General features: G+C 37.8%; 1 protein-coding gene across 6 annotated transcripts in view; it reads right to left on the bottom strand.

The window, feature by feature from the left end:
* The window catches only part of Mta3 (metastasis associated 1 family member 3), a 165,408-nt gene that overhangs the window by 110,012 nt on the left and 35,159 nt on the right, over nucleotides 1–20,237 (bottom strand). The gene's annotated exons all lie outside the window — the stretch shown is intronic.

The following is a 20,237-nucleotide window of genomic DNA, read 5'->3' as shown; positions in this document are numbered from 1 at the left end:
CAAAGACCTCAGACTGTATAATCTATAAATAGATATTATAAGGTAAGTTTATATAAGAGATCTTCAGACAAAAACAGCACTATACAAACCAGTGACTAAAATAATATTCAGATTTCTTAAGTAGTCACTCCATATAAGAGCCAAAAAATAATATACCTTCATATAAGGATATAACTAATTTACCTTTATTGAAACTGCTCTACAGACTAGTTAAAATTTAAACACAAGAAACTTCCAATAGAATAAGAGACAACATAAAGATCCATAAATTCACAAACCTTGAGGTCTGGAAGCATTATTTTTCTTTCTTTTTGGGGTGTGTGTGTGTATGTGTACGCACGCTGAGAATTGAACTCAGGCCTTATGCCTGATACACCCTAGCTCTGGCACTTACCTTTGATCAGAGGCCTGGACCTGACTTCAGATATGAAAATCTATTTTAAAAAGGCTTGCCAACACTTCAAGAAAAACTAAGATTATCTAGGTAGAAGTATTATTACAACCACTTATAAAAATTATTCTCACCAGCTTCAAAATTTTACTCTATCTCCCGATCTGCTGGGAAATTCTGACGAATTATTCATGTTAGAAGCAATGATTAGGGTTTACAAAGTATCTTTGGGTGGGGGCTGGCAAAAAATATCTTTAAATGTCATAACATCAGACTGTCGATATAGTTCAGGGTAGAGAGCTTGCCTCACAAGCAATGACCTGAGTTTGATCCCAAGTACCACAAAATTAAAAACACACACTCACACACACACACAAAAAAAAAAAAACACTAAAAAAATGTCATGATATCATTTGATTTTTCTAAAAAAAAAAAGAAAGAAAGAAGTTACAACAGCTTCAAAAACCAACATGCAAAAACAAATACTCCGGGGCTGGAGATATAGCTCATATAGCTTAACTGGTAGAGTACTTGCCTTACATGCACAAGGCCCTGGCTTCAATCTCCAGCAACACACACACACACACACACACACACACAAATACACCACATATACATTAAGCAGGAAAGAAGAACAGATGCTTTTGGATTACAAAAGTACAATTCAAAGTAAAACAACTAGTGGGCTGGGATTATGGCTCAGCGGTAAAGCGCTCACCTACCATGTGTGAGGCCCTAGGTTTGATCCTCAGCACCACATAAAAATAAATAAAATAAAGATATTGTGTCCAACTACAACTAAACAATAAATATAAAAAAAAGTAAAACTACTGAGAGCAAAGCAAAATACCAAAATTAAACTAACATACTGATTAAAAGGTACATTTTCTAAGAATTCTCCAACTCTATACTCATTTTTTTTACTTATCATAAAAACATCTTTCTCAGACAATCATCCTAGGTTAATATAACTTAGAAATATTACTCTGAGGATATATAACATTACACATTATACTAGTTAATCTCTTTTTTGGTTCCTGGAAGAGCTATAAAGATTTCTATTTACCTAATATATTTTATTCACACATTATTAGTGAATGCATAAAAATTAGCATTATTCCTTCAACACATATAACACTCCAAGTCAACACACACCTGACATTCCCTTACAAGGGACAGAACCACATACAGAGACATTACTCTGGTACATCAGCACATCAACAGAGAACTTCCATGCGCTTACACATGCAGCATGCTGAGGCAATAAGTGGAATTTCTGAAAAGAGTCTGAAATACTTTTTTTTTGCTATACTGACAAAGCAATATTTTTAACATTAATTTCATTAAGTAACATTTAATACTGAATCATGTTTGGATATGGTGGTGTACTCCTTAATCCCAGCAACTTGGAAGGCTGCGGAGGACTGCCAAGTCCAAGGCCAGCCTCAGCAACATAGCAAGCAAGCCCCTCAGGATCCTGTCTCAAAAATAAAAAAAATAAAAAGGACTAGGGATGTCGTTCAGTGGGTTCTAGCTCCAGTATCAAAAAAAATTTTTTTAACTTTTTCTTTGTGCCATACCAGACTTACTGAATCCCATTCTCTTGGAGATGGGTCCAGGAACCTACACAATTAATAAGTGATCCCTACGTGGCCAAACTTAAAAACCAACTTCTGGCTGAGAGTGAAATTTACATGCCTGGCATATGCAAGGCCCTGGATTCAATCCCTAGTACCACAAAAACAATAAAAAATAACTCCTGTAGATGTAGAAACAGACTTTAAATTCTCCATGTTCAACAAAAGCCATTATTTCTTCATTTTTTAAAAAAGCCATTTTTACATTGGCTCTGAGTTTTAAATTTGCCAGAAACTCTGGATTCTGAACATTTTTCATATAAAGAAAAATCTCAAAATACTACATACTGCGATTGGACATTTAAAGAATAGACAGTTTCATCCAGCATTTAGTCCCCTGAATACAATGAACAACCAAACAAAAAAATGACAAAGTTCAAAGATCAAAAATGCTTTCAGAAAATTAGACATCACAACAGAAACACTTTAAAATGGACTAAAGGGGAAATGAGGAAAATGATTTCCAAACCAGAACTCTGTATCTAAACAAATCCTGAGCCAAGGGTGAAATACATACACATTCAGATATGCAAGCAGTAAAAAGTTTTATATGTTGGAAAATCAAAAGGAAAAGGCAAAACAATGATAACTCCAAAGAAAAGAAAAGGTTATACAAGAAAGAATATGTAAGAATATTTACATGTTCATAACATAAAAATTGGTTAAGTTAAAAAAAAAAAGTCATGGAAATTCTGGAAACACAGGGAAAGGAAATAGGAAAAAGAAGTGAAATTTCTAAGACTGAAAAATTAATAGTAGCAATTAGATTGATAAATACAGAAGAGTGGGAAATGATTACAGAGTGGGAACCATCTTGTATATTATTAGACAATTATATATTTAATTTTTTTAGATAATAAAATTAAATTTAAAATGAAAGGGGGATCTTAACTAGATAAAGTGCATAGAACTGTATGAATACTATACCAAGGGACCAAGGACAGCTGACAATGATGACTCTACATCAGGCCTTCTTGGATCCTAGCACTACAGCCAGGGTTGTGCATCCCTGGCCTTTCTCTACTAGATGACAGTCATACCTTCACACCCCGTTTTCATACTTGTTAATGAATAGAAACGAAAATGAGGCAACTGGCTCTTGTAAATAGGTAAAGTGGAGAATGAAAAGCCAAAAAAGAGAAGTCTCAATTAATATAACAGGTCTGTGGTTTTCTGAAGAAAAAGGAATAATAAGCAGTGTTTTAGGAAGCCCATTCTGTCCGTAACATGGAAAATACTGACTTGATAACAAATATGAAAGAAACTGTCAAAGAGGAAACAAGAGGATAAAGACCTTCTCTTGATGCTACCCTTCCCTTTCAATAAGACTATCCTGGGGCTGGAGCTGTAGCTAAGTGGCAGAGCGCTTGCCTAGCTCATGTGAGGCACTGGGTTCCAACCTTAGCATCACATAAAAAAAAATGAACAAATAAAATAAAGGCATTCTGTCCATCTATAACTACAAAAAAAAAAAAAAAAATTCAAAAGAAGAAGAACCATCTTATAAGAAGAAGTGGAATGTTCCAGAGATACCAATAGAAGTAGGAAGATAAATTCTCATCTCCAGAACAGAGTAACAAAGACACTGTTCTTTGTTTTGTTTGTTTTTTGTTTTTGTGGTGCTGGGGATTAAACCCCAGGTCCTTGTGCATGAGAAACAAGCACTCTACTGAGCTATATCCCCAGCCCAAGATATTGTTCTGACAGGGGAAAAATCTTAGTCCCACAACACGTGGAACACCAATACTGATGACAATATATTGGATACGCTTTGCATGCAACCCAGTCCTCCTCTGCACTGTGATGCGAATAAGAAACACTTCAATCCACAAGCCACTAAGATGTCAAACGAAAGATTATGTAGAAAAACACAATATTCAAAAAAAAGCATGCTAAGAGCTGGGGACAAAGCTCAGCCAGTAGAGATCTTGCCTAGCATGCACAAGGCCCTAGGTTGGATCTTTGGTACTGCTGCTTAAAAAAAAAATGTGTGTGTGCTTAACTAGTAAACTAGTAGACTTTAATTTTCTTTTCTTTTCTTTTTTGAACTGTGACATGAGTTTTCTTTACTTACTATATTTTCCCTTCACTCTTCCTTCTACTAACAATCCTAAGATCCTAATAGGCATACTAAATAACTTCCTCATGTTGAATTCATTTCTTGAGTAGCACTATGTATATTCACCAATGGGTACCAGATTGGCTAATTCGAATTTTGTTTACAGATTACAAAAAATAAATTACAAAATTTAACTTTTTAACTTTTTTGTTGTTGTTACTGGGAATTTAACTCCACCACTGATCTATATCCCCACCCTTTTTATTTTAAAATAGGGTCTTGCTAAGTTGCTGAGGCTATCCTTGAACTTGCAATCTTCCTGCCTCAGCCTCCTGAGTTTCTGGGATTACAGGTATGTGCCACCATGGCTGGCAAAATCTAGCTTCTTAAAATAAAAATATCAGCATAATAAAATGTGAAAAAAGAAAACTACCTTCATTAGCGCCTTTTAAAAAAAAGATTCCAGGAGCTGGGGTTGTGGCTCAATGTAGAGTGTTTGCCTAGCATGTGTGAGGCACTGGTTCAATTCTCAGTACCGCATATAAATAAATGAATAAAACAAAGGTCCATCAACAACTAAAAATATTTTTTAAAAGATTTCAAATAAGCTTCTAAAACATTAATAGATAAACCGAAGACAGATGCTAATCCACAGGGGAGTACTATGTTATTACTTATATGAAAATACATACACCAAATACAGAACACTGTATTAAGACACTGTCAGCAATTTTACTTTGACAGGTATACTCACAATCAAAAATGTCAAATCACCCATACAAAAATTTATTCTTTGCAATATCATTTTTAGCAGCAAAAGACCAAATATCCATTAGCTGGGATTAAATTAATGAGCAATATACAACAGTCATAAGTAAGAATAAGGCAAGACTGAGGACAGAGCTCAGTGGTAGAACACCTGTTTAGCATGTTTGAGGTATGAAACGCTGTTTTGATCCCCCAGCATTGAGCCAAAAAAAAAAAAAAGAATGAGGCAAGATATTCATGATCCAAGATCCAATAAGGAGCTATCCCCAAACTTTACTTAAAACCCACAACATAGCGGGATGCGGTGGTGCACACCTATAATCCCAGCAGCTCAGGAGGCTGAAGCAGGAAAATTGCCAAGTTCAAAGTCAGCCTCAGCAAAAGTGAGGCTCTAAGCAACTCAGTGAGACCCTGTCTCTAAATAAAATAAAAACAGGGCTAGGGATGTGGCTCAGTGAGTTCAATCCCTAGTACACCCCCACCAAAAAAAAAAAAAAAGCAACATAGCAGCAGCATCATAATTTACTTATAGACACAGGCCTCATTGCTCATATATACATGGAATGCTTTTTAAAAAAAAGTTTCAATTTCTAAAAGGACGGGATTCTGAACAGTTTTCCGTGATCCTGAAAATGAAAGGACTGCTCCATCATTCACTGCTTTTGGTTGGGGAGGGTTGCCTGTGCCCAAACCCAGAGCCTTGTGCATATCAGACAAGAGCTCTCCCACTGAGCAATGTCCCCAACTACCATCCATTGCTTTTGGTTCCAGGGTACACTAAGCATTCATCCAAACTAGGTAGAAACTACCTAGTTTAAATTAATTTAATATATAAACTCTGGCAGCTGGGACAGTGGCAACATGCCTGTAATCCCAGCAACACAAGAGGCTAAGGCAGGAGGATGGCAAATTTGAGACCAGCCTCAGTAATTTAGTGAGGCCCTCAGCAACATAGAATGACCCTGTCTCAAACCACCAAAAAAAAAGGAGTTGAGGTAGGACTTGGAAAGTAGCTCAGTTGTAGAGAACCTCTGGGGCTCAATCCCCAGTACCAATCAATAAATAAACTTCTGACAATCTACTCCCATCTACTACAAATAGCTTTGCAGAGTATTTGGAACATTCTTTGTTTACACAGAAAACGTTCTGTTTACAGATAAACATTTTGATCATCTATGGAAAAAGTCTACCTTCAAAAATTAATTGCTCTAGCCAGACACAGTGGCATATACCTGTAATCCCAGAGGCTCAGTGGCATATACCTGTAATCCCAGAGGCAGGACTGTAAATTCAAAGCCAGCCTCAGCAACTTAGTGAGGCACAGCCCCAATCCCTTAATATATTTTTGAAAAAAAAAATTTTAATGAACAGTGAGAGGTAGTATTTCATGTTTTTGCAAATCTCTTCAATCAATTTCTCTCTCTCTTTTTTTTTTTTTTTTTTTTTTGGTACCAGAGATTGAATCCAGGGGTGCTTCACCATTGAGCCATATCCCAAGCCCTTTTTATATTTTATTTAGAGACAGAGTCTCACTGAGTTGCTGAGGCTGGCTTTGAACTTGTGATCCTCCTGCCTAAGTTTCCTGAGCTGCTAGAATTATAAGCGTGCTCCACCACACCCAGTATCCAACTTCTATCTTAATGGACAACTAGAGTTCCCCTCACTTTTATTGAGGCATATAAGGCAAAAATTGTATATTAATGGTGTATAATATAGTCTTTTGATATACACATGTGGGAGGCCATCCCTGCACGTGATTGAGTTACCTCCCTGGCTGGGTGAAAGGCGCTCAGACACTTTTCTTTGTGTTAGAGCTTTCCCGACCCTTCTTGGGTCCTAGGGCTTGTCCATGTGAAGGCGTGCCTGACCACAGCCCTCGAAGATCCAATCGTCTCATCTGACCTTCGAACACTGCCCCACTTAACATTCATTGGATGAGATTTTCCCCAGAATTTTTGTTCCCCAATAAAAGTCCTTTCCCTGGCGTGTTCTCCCCCCCCCCCAGCACACACACACACACACACACACACACACACACATCTATCTATCTATCTATCTATCTATCTCTCTCTATATATATATCTATCTCTATCTATCTCTCTCTCACACACCTCTTCAGTAAACCTCGCTACTTCTTGGGTAGCTTGAGGCTGGGGGTTCGAGGAGCTGTCCTGGAGCTGGTTTTAAAGGTAACTAGAGTCTGTGTCTTTAATTTAAACTCCCTTAGGATTTCCCACATAGCCGAACCTTGACATGGTCTGCGCTGGGCGCGGACTAAATACATATACATTGTGAAATGACTAATAATTATAGTTTTATGTAAAAAAAATTCTTCACTTTCAAAAAGTCTACTAAACAACCCTGGTTTACCTTTCAAAAGTTGTTTCAAAAATGGTGTTTCATGAAGAAGGCAGTTACTTCAGCTCATAATTCAAACAAGCCTATGACTTTACTTCAAGACAACCATCACAGCTCCAGAAGCAGTAGAAGTGAATTTATGGTAATTTCCCATTTCATTATGCAAAACATAAGTGATCTCGCCAAAAAAAAAGGTGGAAGTGATAGTCAAACAACACTGTCAATGCACTGAATGCTGCTACACGATGGACACCATACAGTGGTTAAGGGTTAACCTGATATTATGTAAATTTTGCCTAAATTTTTTAAAAGATTCAAAATGTATTAAAATTAATAAATTGTATTACCTTGCTAAGACCATTCTTAAATGGAACTTGCTTTAAGGCGGGGGGGACCTCAACATGTGGAATTACAGAATGCACGACCACTAGCAGAGATTGGTGCATAGGCCTGACCTGTGCCATGGTACCAGCAGTTTTACCCACCATTATTTTGTGCTATAAGTGCAAAATCCACACAAGGGAAGAGCTGAGGAACATCTTCCTGTTGTTTTGAAAGTGTCTTGATTTCTCAAACTTCTTTACAGGTCTCTGGGGACAGCCAGGGCTAAACAAACCATACTCTGAAAACTCCTTGTCTTCATTGTTCTTAGTCCTTTCCATTTCCATAAAACTTTAATTTGATGTAAAAATTCTAAAAAGTCTCAATTTTTACAAATTCACACACACTCAAAACCCTGCTAAGGTTTTATTTGGAATTACATTAAATCTTCATATCAATCTGGGGAAAACACATACTGTCGTGATATAGCCTGCATTTATTGAAGTTATTCTTTAATTCCTTCAGCAACACTGCGGAGCTTCTATGTAGAAGTTTTATACATTTTCTTTAAACTCATCCCTAGGCATTTGATGTTTTTTGATGATGCTATAATTTAATTTTAATTTAGTTTCCGAATAGACCCCTCTTCACATGTGTATAAACAGATACAGAAGATGGAACAGTAAGAATTCTAGAAGAAAACGCGAGTATATTTACAATCTTCAATCTGTCTACTCCAAGACAGTGCCACTTGGATTAGTTTTTGACTAAGTGCTCCTTCTGAGTAACAAACTATTCTTATTCAAGTTTCACTTGGTCCTTCAACTATATCAAACTTAACAGAGGCAGGTTTGTTAACTTCTAAGGAATGGAATTTTCCCAGATTTCATTTAACTTTTCTTTCTTCCTGCTTTCACTTCATTCATTCTGCAAGCATCTATCTCCCCTACTCACCAGGGCTGAGGATACAGCTCACTGGTAGAGAATTTGCCTAGTGTGCATGAGGCCCTGGTTTAATCCCTAGCAGCAAAAAATACAAGTTAAAAACAAAGAGATTAACCAATCTTGGAACAAGCAAAGATAAAAACAGCACATTGAAGTCAAGCACTACTTAACAAGAGGTGGGTACACACTGTGGTGTGGCCCCTCAGCCACTTCAATTAAATTGCAGCAACACCATGGCCAATACCCAGCAGTAAGCATACTTAGGATTCAAAAAGAATAAATGCATTAATAACAAAAATTTTAGTAGTACTTCCTTTTATTTTTTGGTACTTGGGATCAAACCCAGGGGCCTATTACAACTAAACTATATCCCTAGCCCTTTCTATTTTTCATTTTGAGACAGGGTCTTGCTAAGTTGCTGAAGATCTCACTAAATTGGTGAAGCTGGCCTCAAACTTCTGATCCCCTCCTGCCTTAGCCTCCAGAGTAGCTGGGATTACAGGCATTCACCACTGCACCCAGTTACTTCTTGATAGGGAACATATGGATACGTATGGGAATATTTTTTTCTGTATTTTCCACATTTCAACAATTATATTGCTTTTATAAGAAAAATATTAAGTTTATTATTAAAATTTTAATATTCTATAATGCTAAGGGAATAGTAAAATGGACATATTCATAACATACTATATTGGGAATATAAAGTGACAAAATAATTCTTCAAAGAAATTTAGCATTTTGTACCAAAAATGTTTGAAATATACCCTTGAGTTAGTTAGAAAAGTGTCTGCTATCAAACCGTATTGTTAATTAATGTCACTACTAATACTGAAGAAGAAAGCATTAAGCGGTCTTTTTAGCTGAGTGAGGTGGCACAGATCTTGCCACTACAACGCTAGCCACTCAGGAGGCTGAGGCAGGATAATTGCAAGTTTGAGGCCAGCCTGGGCAACTTAACCCTGTCTCAAAACAAAATAAACAAACAAACAAAAGGGCTGGGGATATAGCTCAGTGATAGATCAATCTTGGGTTGAATTCCCACTTGGGGGTTGTGGGGAAGACTTACCAGTAAATTTCTTTTCAGTAAATTCTCTCTTCCTCAGAATCAGCCATGTTGTCAGGCAAAGAAGGGGACAGAAATGAATGTAAAATGACATTTTTCCAAGTGCACAGATTTTAAAATAATACCTTTCTAATTATATATCTGTGCTTTTGTTTCACGAAAATTGGAACTCTAAAAAGTGTACAGATGAAAGTTGCTTGTACTTTCTGATATTAACACAATCCTACAGTGAACATCCTCGGATACTCCTACAGTATGGATCTTGAACACCCCACCCACCAAAGGCTCCTGTGTTGAATGCTTAATCCCCAGCTTGGCGCCACTGGAAAGTGGTGGAACTGTTAAGGGGAGGCCCAGAGGGAGGTTTTAGATGGTTAGAGGCATGCCCACAAAGGGGACTATGGTACCCTGTCTCACACTCTCTTCATGTCCCAGCCATGAGGTGAACAGGCTTTGCCCTACCCCATGCTCCCTGCCAAGACATGCTGCTTAGATATAAGCCCCAAAGCAGTAGGGCCAACTGATCAGACAGTGACACTCTTAAACCCCAAGCCAAAATAAACCTTGTCTCTTACAAAGCTCATCTCAGGTATTTATCTCAGTAATGGAAAGCTAACAAAGAAAACTAGTATCAAGAAATGGGGGGGCCGGGGTTGCGGCTTAGTGGTAGAGCGCTCACCTAGTATGCACGAGGCACTGGGTTCGATCCTTAGCACCACATAAATGTAAAATAAAGATATTGTGTCCATCTAAAACTTAAGAATAAATATTTTTTAAAAAAAGAAAGAAAAGAAATAGGGCTACTCCTATGAGCATTCTTGACAGTGTGTGTTATGGTTAAGATATTAGGTGTCCCCCCAAAGCTCATATGTAAGACAATTCAAGAAGGTTTAGAGGTGAAATGACTAGATTATGAGAACCTTAACCCAATCAGTAGATTGGTCCCCTGATGGGATTAACTGAGTGGTGGCTGAAGGGAAGTAGTTTATGGCTAGAGGAGGGATGTCGTGAGGGGTGTGCCTTTGGGGTTTACATTTTGTACCTGGTGAGCTGAGCTTAATGTCTTTCTACTCTTTGATTGTCATGTACTGAGCTGCTTTTTTCTGCCACATTCTTCTGCCTTGATGTCCTGCCTCATCTTGTGCTAGAGCAATGGAGTCAGCTGGCTATGGACTGAGGCCCCTGAAACTGTGAGCGATAAATAAACTTTTCCTCCCCCAAAATTGTTCTTGTCAGTTCTTTTGAGCACAGCAGTGAAAACATGACTAAAACAGTGTGGTTCCGAAGCCTTTGGAATTGGTTCACAGGAGGACTTTGGAATACAGAAACCCTAGAATACCAAACACGAAGTTTTTTTTTTTTTAAAGAGAGAGTGGGGGAGAGAGAGAGAGAGAGAGAGAGAAAGAATTTTTTAATATTTTATTTATTAGTTCTCGGCGGACACAACATCTTTGTTTGTATGTGGTGCTGAGGATCGAACCCGGGCCGCACGCGTGCCAGGTGAGCGCGCTACCGCTTGAGCCACATCCCCAGCCCCCAAACACGAAGTTTAATGGATGAGTCTGGTGGGGGCTCAGGAGACCAGAGGTTGACAGGAATCTAGACAGTGAAGGCCAGACTGTGAAGTTTCAGAAAATATCTACCAAGGAACTGGACTAGAAGCGACTGGTATTATACTATGGCAAATAATATGGCTATGATTTGCCCATGCCATGATATGCTGTGGGAGCCTGAGTTTAAAAGTGATGGACCAGTTTAGCTGAGAAAATTTTAAAGCAGCAAAGTTTGTTATTGGCTGCTTTTAGCCAAATTTACTGTGAGATCATGAGCAAAAAGGTATAGTACTGAAAGATTTGGAAAATTCTATTTGGCCAGAAAAGGAGTGTGTCTAAAGGCACAGCTAAGAAAAGTGTAATTGCCTAAGAGTTCAGAAATGTTAAAAAGAAGCCAAGGGGAATAGGAGTATACCTCAATGGTATACTAGTTTGGTCAGCATGCATGAAGTCCTGGGTACAGTATACATTCCCGCTCCCTCAGAAATGTTAAAAAAGAAGACAAGGGTTTTGCACCAGGATAAAAAATAAACCTCAAAGGCAACTTAGAAAGTAGCAAGACCTCACTGATCACAGGATCAGGGTAGTAGAAATGTAAATTAGTTTAAAAAATGTGCAGAGCAGAGAAAGCCCCCAGACTCTCAGCTTGCCCAAGACTGCCTTAGGCCAGAAAGGCACTCAGAAGCCACTGCAGCAGTGATTCAAATGGACCAAGTACAGCCCAAACCTGTGGCACACCCTGGTGTCTTCCACATGATGCTGGTTTTGCAGGCATGCAAAATATAAGATTTAATGGGGCCATATAAGTGACCACTGAAGATTTCAAAGGAAACCTTGAGAGACCAGGCAGTGTGCGGCAGTATCAGAGTCCCTACAAGGAACCCCTGACAGAGTTATGTGAGAGTAAAGTCAAAACTGCAAAGGAGCCTGCACACGCCTATAATCCCAGTGAGGCAGAAGATCACAAGTTCAAAGCCAGTCTCAGCAATTTAGCGAGGGCCTAAGCAACATAGTGAAAATTTAAGAACCCTATTAAGATCAAACCCTAGTACCCAAACAAACAAACCAAAAACAATTGCAGTGAAGACTAGAAGAGGAAAGAGATACCAGGAATGTGAAACATCTACCAGAGGAAGCTGTAGGCAGCATGTAAGCCAGCCCAAGGAAGTAAGTGGCCATGTGGGCTGTGACCAGCAAAGATTAGAGTAAGGCTGCCCAAACCCTTGGGAGCCTACATTCCAAAAGCGAAAGCTTGATGTTTACCCTACAGATTTCAGTCTTACTTTGGTCTGGCCCCTCCTTGCTGTTTTCCTTTCCCTCTCTTTTGAAATAGGTATATTTACCCTGGGTCATTTCATATTGGATGTATATAATTTCTTACTGACTTAAACAGGGGCTCACAATGGGTTTGCCTTGAAACTCAGAGAAAACTTCGGACTTGGACTTTTAAGCAATACCGCAACAGTCCAAGATTTTGAGCTCTCAGATACACACACACACACCCCCCCACACACACACACACAAATTTCTACAAACTTGTATGAGAACTTCTGAACAATAAAGTCCTAAAAGGAGAACTACAGAATCAAGGACATATATTTTACAATTTGACTGATTTTTCTGATTATATTAACACTCTAAAAACACAGAAGAACAGGTTATGTCCCTACTCTGGTCAATAATATTTTCTCTCCTAAATAACTCATGTTGGCTGAAAACATTTCCATTTCTCCTTTTCTTTTCTCATAGATATTATAAAACTTTCATCAACTGATTTTTAAATATTTTTTTTTAGTTGTAGGTAGACACAATACCCGTATTTATTTATTTTATGTGGTGCTAAGGATTGAATCCAGTGCCTCATGCATGCCAGGCAAGTGCTCTACCACTGAGTCACGATCCAGCCCCATCAATTGATTTTTGTTTGGTGACAAATAGTATGTATACAAACCAGATTTCCTACACAGCAACTTGTATTCCATATAGCTAAACTTTCATTCTAATTCTAATGAGAATTAAATGAAATTTAATTACAATTTTAAATTACAATCTAAAATTTCATTTAAGAAGAAACTGTTCTTGTAAAAATTTTAACTTCCTTAAAGAACAAAAATTAAATTAAGTGAAAACTCTGTAATTTTCAAATTCTGAATGACTATTGTGTATAGTGTTCCATAGAAGATAGGAAAAAGATGAACTAAGTTAGTGACTCTCAAGAATTTTACAATCTAAGATGAAGTTTGAATGGAACAATTTATGTAAATTTCACATTCTCACCAGATGCTTTAGAGATTTTCAAAACTAAATTAAGACAGGGTTTGCTGGTGCACACCTGTAATTCTAGCTACTCAGGAGGCGGAAGTAGGAGGATCACAAATTTGAGGTAAGTCTTGGCAACTTTAAAAATTCCTATCTCAAAATAAAACAAAAGAAGCTGAGGATGTAGCCCAGTGTTTGCCTAGTATGTGTGAGGTCCCATGTTCAACTTCCAATACATATTAAAAAAAAAAAAAAAAGCCTAAATTAAGGGAGCTTCTCATTTTAAAGGCAAGAACACTATGTACAAGCAATATGGCAACCTTTAAATTAAGAAAAAAATCACTACAAGTTGTGGCTATAGCTGTTTTTCTACACAGCAGTAGTGATAGTGAAGATGATGCTGGTTAGGTCTGTATTCTAGGATCCTAATAAAACAATTGTTTAAAAGGAAAGAATGTAAGGATTTCTCTGCACAACCCTGTCATTAAGAGACTATGTACCTATGTTTTTTTTATAATATTTATTTTTTAGTTATAGGTGAACATTATATCTTCATTTTATTTTTATGCGGTGCTGAGGATTGAACCCCAGTGCTTCATGCATGCTAGGAGAGCGCTCTACCTCTGAGCCACAACCCCAGCACATACCTATGTCTTTAAGATCTACCCTACCACTGACACCAAATGCTGGTTCTGGAAGAGCTTCTCAGACCTTTTTTCAAAAACAATACTCAGGCTGGATACTCTGGCCTAGCATGTGCCAAGGCCCTGGATTCTATCCTTAGCACTTACCAAAAAAAATACTGCCAAGCTGGGCCCAGTGGCTAGTAATCCCAGTGACTCAGGAGGCTGAGGCAGAAGAACTATAAATTCAAGGACAGCCTCAGCAACTTAGCAAGACCCTAAGCAACTTAGCAAGACCCTGAAAATTAAGGGCTAGGAATGTAGCCCAGAGGTTCAATCCCCAGTGCCAAAAACAACAACAACAACAAAAAAAAAAAACTAATTAAAAAAATAAAATTTTAACAGTATTTTGAAGGTTAAATAATGAGATAGACAGGGTCCCCACAGTGATGTTCTGAACAAAGGCCAGGTCCACCAACCTGGATATAATGGGTTTCTCCACCACTCACTTCTTGAAACAAGATAAACTTGAAGAACAAATAATGAGGTCCAAAACCCCTTATTGTAGTACAAACTGAGATCAATAACCATCAGGTACCTAAGGAAATGTTTTTAAAATACACTAAAGACTAACTTCAAAGGTTGTGGGCCAGATCTCCAAGGTTTGCAAGTAGGAAAGAATTGGCTCATTTTAAATATGACTAACTGTTGTACCAGAGGCTGAAGAGAGGCATTGATCATTGCAGGTACCTATGCTGTAATTAGCAGCTATTAAAAAGTCAAGTTTTGTGCATTCAAGATACATAAAAAATAACATTAGGCTGGGAGTAGTGACACACTCCTGTAATCCCTGCAACTTTTGAGGGTGAGGTAAGAGAAGTTTGAAGCGAACCTCAGCAATTTAGCAAGGCCCTATCTCAAAGTAAAAAAATAAATAAAAAATACTTGGTATGTAGCTTAGTGGTAAAGTACCCCTGGGTTAAAGCCCCAGTGCCAATAATAATAATTATTGTGTTCTGTTTTTAATTTGTTCTTTTAAGTATAATTGCTATTTTTAAAAACATAAACATTGGACCTTACAAAGATTACATCCATAAACTCAGGAAGTAACCACCTAATCAAGAAATATTTACCAAGCTGGGACTGTAGCTCCGTGGCAAAATGTTTGCCTCACATGTGTGAGGCACTGGGTTCAATCCTTAGCACCACATAAAAATAAACAAATAAAATAAAGGTATTCTGTCCATCTACAACTGCCCAAACAAATTTTTTTAAATAAGATATTTACCAACAGGATATCCATATATGGAAAAATGAAATTAGATCTGTCTCACCTTGCACAAAAGTCAAAATGATCAAAGACTTAGAAAATTAGACCAGAAAATCTTGCAACTGCTACAAGAAAACACAGTGACAACACTCCATCAAATAGGTGCATGCACCAACCTTCAACAAGACCCCTAAAATCCAAGAAATAAAACCAAGAATCAATCAGTGGGATGCCATCAAATTAAAAAGCTGCTGCGCAGCAAAGAAAATGATTAAAAGCATGAAGAGAGAGCCTACAGAACAGGAGAAAATCTTTGTCAGGTGCTCTGACAGGGGATGAATATCCAGAATATATATAGAACTCAAAAAACTTAACACCAAAAAAACAAATAACCTAATCAATAAATGAGCAAAAAGCTGATCAGCCATTTCTCAAAAGAAGAAACAAATGGCCAATACATATATAACAAATGTTTAACATCTCTAGCAATCAGGGAAATGCATATCAAAAAAACAGTAAGATTCCATCTCACTCCAGTCAGAATGGTAATTATCAGGAACACAAATAATAATGAATGCTGGAGAGGATGTGGGGGAAAAGGTCCATTCATACACTGTCAATGGGACTGCAAATTAATACTATCACATTGGAAAGCAGTATGGAGATTCCTCAAAAGACCAGGAGTGGAGCCACCATCTGGCTTTCCCACTCCTTGGTATTTTTCAAAAAAACTAAAACCAGCATACTATAGCAATACAGTCATTTCAATGTTTACCGCAGCACAATTCACAAAAGCCAAATTATGGAATCAGTCCAGATGCCCATCAATAAATAAATGGATCCAAAAAATGTGGTATATATACACAATGGGATTTTACTCAGCCATAAAAGACAATGAAATTATGGCATTTGCTGATAAATGAATGGAAGTGGAGTACATCATGCTCAATAAAATAAGCCAGATATCACAAAAATACAGGGAAGATTACTGGAGTGGAAGGAGATCGAGAGGGAGGGAAGAGGGACAAGAAAGGGGAGGAAATATGGAATGAACTTAACAAAAGCACATTATATGCATATATGAATATACCATAGGAAATTTCACCTTTATGTATCTGTAGAAAGCGCCAATCAAAAATAAATAAATAGGGCTGGAGTTGTGGTTCAGAGGTTACAGTGCTCACCTAGAATGCATGAGGCACTAGGATCGATTCTCAGTACCACATAAAATAAAATAAAGCCATAAATAAATAAACAAAGGGCTGGAGTTGTGGCTCAGTGATAGAGTACTTGCCTAGCATATGTGAGGCACTGGATTCGATTCTCAGCACCACATATAAATAAATGTATAAAATAAAGGTCAATCAACATCTAAAAAAAAAAAAAATTTAAATAAATAAACCAGCCAGCCACAAGGCAGGAGGATTGAAAGTTCAAGGCCAATCTCAGTAACTTAGACCCTAGCTGACTCAAAAAAAAAAAAAAAAAAAAAAAGTTTTTTAAAGAACTGATAATGTAGCTCAGTGGTAAACCCCCTGGATCAATCTACAGTACCAAAATAATACCAGTGCTTTCCCACTGAGCTACAGCCCCAACATGGTAAAAATCTTCTTGATTAGGTGATTGCTTTCAGAGCTCATGAATGTACGCTTTGCATGGTCCAATGTTTTTTTTTTTTTTTTTAAAGAGAGAGTGGGGGGAGAGAGAGAGAGAGAGAGAGAGAGAGAGAGAGAGAGAGAGAGAATATTTTAATATTTATTTTTTAGTTATCGGCGGATACAACATGTTTGTTTTGTATGTGGTGCTGAGGATCGAACCCGGGCCGCACGCATGCCAGGCGAGCGCGCTACCACTTGAGCCACATCCCCAGCCCTGGTCCAATGTTTATGTTTTTAAAAATAATAATTATACTAAAAAGAACAAATTTTTTAAAAACTATTATTATTATTATTATTATTATTATTATTATTATTATTGGCACTAGGGATATAATCCAAGGGTGCTTCACCACTGACCTACATCCCAATAATAATAAGAACAATAATAATAATGAAATAAACAAGTGAAAAAAAAGACCAGTAGAGAAAGAAAAATAGGGAAAGGGAGAAGGAAATGGAAAGGCAGGGGTAATGGGGACTGAAGTCAAACTCCATGCATGTACAATTTTGTAATAATAAACCAAACTACTATGTATAACTATAATGCTCTAATGAAAATAAACTAAAAAGGCTGGGCACATGCCTGTAATCCCAGCAGCTTGGAAGGCTGAGGCAGGAGGATCGAAAGTTCAAAGCCAGCCTCAGTAAATTAGTGAGTCCCTAAACAGCTTACTGAGATCCTGTTTCAAAATTTTTAAAAAAATGTATTTCCTAGTTTCGACTATACAATTATCATTATAACATTATCTTGGAGTATAACAGTAAAGTTTTCATGCTTACATAGGTTTTAAATTTAGTTCTATTTGAACTGAGGATCTATATAGAAGAATTAATTATATGAAACAGAAATTCAAAAAATTGCTGGGGCTCTCTCCCTCCCCTCCTCTTTTCTTTCTGTAAACTCTACATGATTTGATTCACTTGTAAGACCTTAATTTTTTAGTCGAGGGAGGTACTAGGGATTGAATCCAGCGGCACTTTACCCCTGAGCCACATCCTCAGTCGTTTTAATTTATTTTTTACTTTGAGACAAGATCTCACTAAGTTGCTGAGGGCCTTGCTAACTTGCCGAGGCTGACCTCAAACTAGTGATCCTCCTGCCTCTTCCTCCTAGGAAGCTGGGATTACAGGTGTGCACCACTGTGCCCAGTTAAACTGTGACCTTCATTTTTTTTTTAAGAGAGAGAGAGAAAATTTTTTAATATTTATTTTTCAGTTTTCGATGGACACAACATCTTTTATTTTTTATTTTTATATGGTGCTGAGGATCGAACCCAGTTCCCCGAGCATGTCAGGAGAGCGTGCTACCACTTGAAACACATCCCCAGCCCCACTCTGACCTTCATTCTTAACAATGGGATCTACTTCAGATTTTACCTCCACAAAGAATCATATTTAAAACTGTCTAGAAGATATTCTTACTTGAATGCCTTGGTAAACAGATAAAAAATAAGACCCAATCTGAAAGTCCTGACATTCTCCTTGGACTTGGACATGACCCAGACTTCTCTCTAAATAAATAGTAACCCCATTCAAAAAAAAACAAAAAGCCAGATGTGGTAGTACATACCCAGTGAGCCCAGTGATTCAGGAAGCTGAGGCAGAAGGATTGCAGGTTCAAGGCCAGCCTCAGCAACTTAGCAAGACCTTGTCACAAAATAAAAAATAAAAAGGGCTAGGGATGTTTCTCAGTGGTTAAGTGCCCCGGATTCAAACCCCAATATTTAAAAAAAAAAAAAAAAAAGAATTGCTGCTGGGAACAGTGGCACACACCTATAATCCCAGTAAACTGGAATGCTGAAGGCAAGAGAATTCTAAATTCAAGGCCAACCTGGATAACTTAGTGAGATCCAGTCTCAAAATAAAAAACTTTTTAAAAGGGATAGGAATATAACTCAGTAGTTAGAATGTCCTGTGTTCAACCTACAATACCACCAAAAAAAAAAACTTGGGGGGGGGGACCTCAAAGCAAGCAGCACCATTTTATCATAAAAAATTCCATAGATGAGCCTGAGCCAGGCATGGTGGCACACAGCTGTATTTTTGGCTAATCCAGAGGCTGAGGCAGGAGGCAGGGTAAATTACCTAGGAATTTAGCAAGGCCCTGTCCAAAATAAAAAAACAAAAAGGACTGAAGATGTAGCTCAGGCTCACCTAGCACATGCAAGACCCTGGGTTCAATCTCTGGTACCACAAAAAAGAAAAATAAATGTTCAATAAATGCTACAATTATTTAAGGCCAAATTCAATATATATGAGCTATATAAAGCTTGGGCTATATACAAGACTAAATATAGGAGCCTCAAAATCACAAAGCAGACAATGTTGAGAAACAGGAAAGGAGGCAGCTGCTAAATAATCAGCACATCAACTTTCTCCGACTGTAAGCAGCCTTCCTCAAATTTACAAATATTCACCTACTTATGGAAGAATAAAGAAAGCAGGTATATTTGTAAATCAGATGGTAACTGAAAGAATTGTTGCTCTGTGTAAGAAAGTCTAATAGTAAAGTATTAGTCGTACACCCCCAAACACAAAGACTAAACACAGAAAAAGAGACTGACAACAGGTCTAGCAGCTGGCATAACAATACATTTTACAGAGCTTTACAAAATGTACAGCATATAATCTATTACTACGTGACCTAAAGCACTTGCATGAATGAAGTGTACTCCCCAACCCCAAAAAATGCCCTTAAAGGAATTCTCACAGCTCAAGCACAATCTCACAGACAGGAATGAAATGAATCACTAACTCTACCCAGAAGAGACCTAGGTCTTATTCATTCTCTCGAATTTCCAGTGGAATCAGAAGGAACAAAGCTTGCTTTCTGCCATATTAGGAAGGGTGCAGCATCCACTGAGTATTATAGTTCATGGAGTACAAAAGACCTCAAGCATGCCTGTCAGGTTTTCTCCTACGTTCCATGTGGCACCAAGAAAATTCTAGGCACTTGATAATGTCCCTGAGAACAAAAAATCAGTATTCACCAAATTACCCCTCTTTGCTGCCAAAGAACAATGGGACTTCAGTAATTTTCTCCTTTTAAAACCGAAATAGGGCATGACTTCAACATTAGCAAATTATCAAGACCACTCCAATGTACACTTGTTCTGCATCTGCATGTGGGCTGGCTAGTACAGCCCAATGCCTTGGCCAGAGCCTGCCCCTACTCCATTCTGTTGTTTGAAAATGAGAGCCACAGTTGTCTCTGGATATGCATATGCTAAGTCACAAGGCTGGGGGTGTGGCTAGGGAATAATAGAGTTACTTTAGATAGGTAGAGGGGAGTGAAGGGAAGGGAGAGGTATAGGGGTATGAAGGACAAG

The sequence above is a fragment of the Marmota flaviventris genome, chromosome 14 (genome assembly GCF_047511675.1).
Source record: "Marmota flaviventris isolate mMarFla1 chromosome 14, mMarFla1.hap1, whole genome shotgun sequence".
NCBI lineage: Eukaryota > Metazoa > Chordata > Mammalia > Rodentia > Sciuridae > Marmota > Marmota flaviventris.
This window is presented reverse-complemented; position numbering and strand designations above follow the sequence as displayed.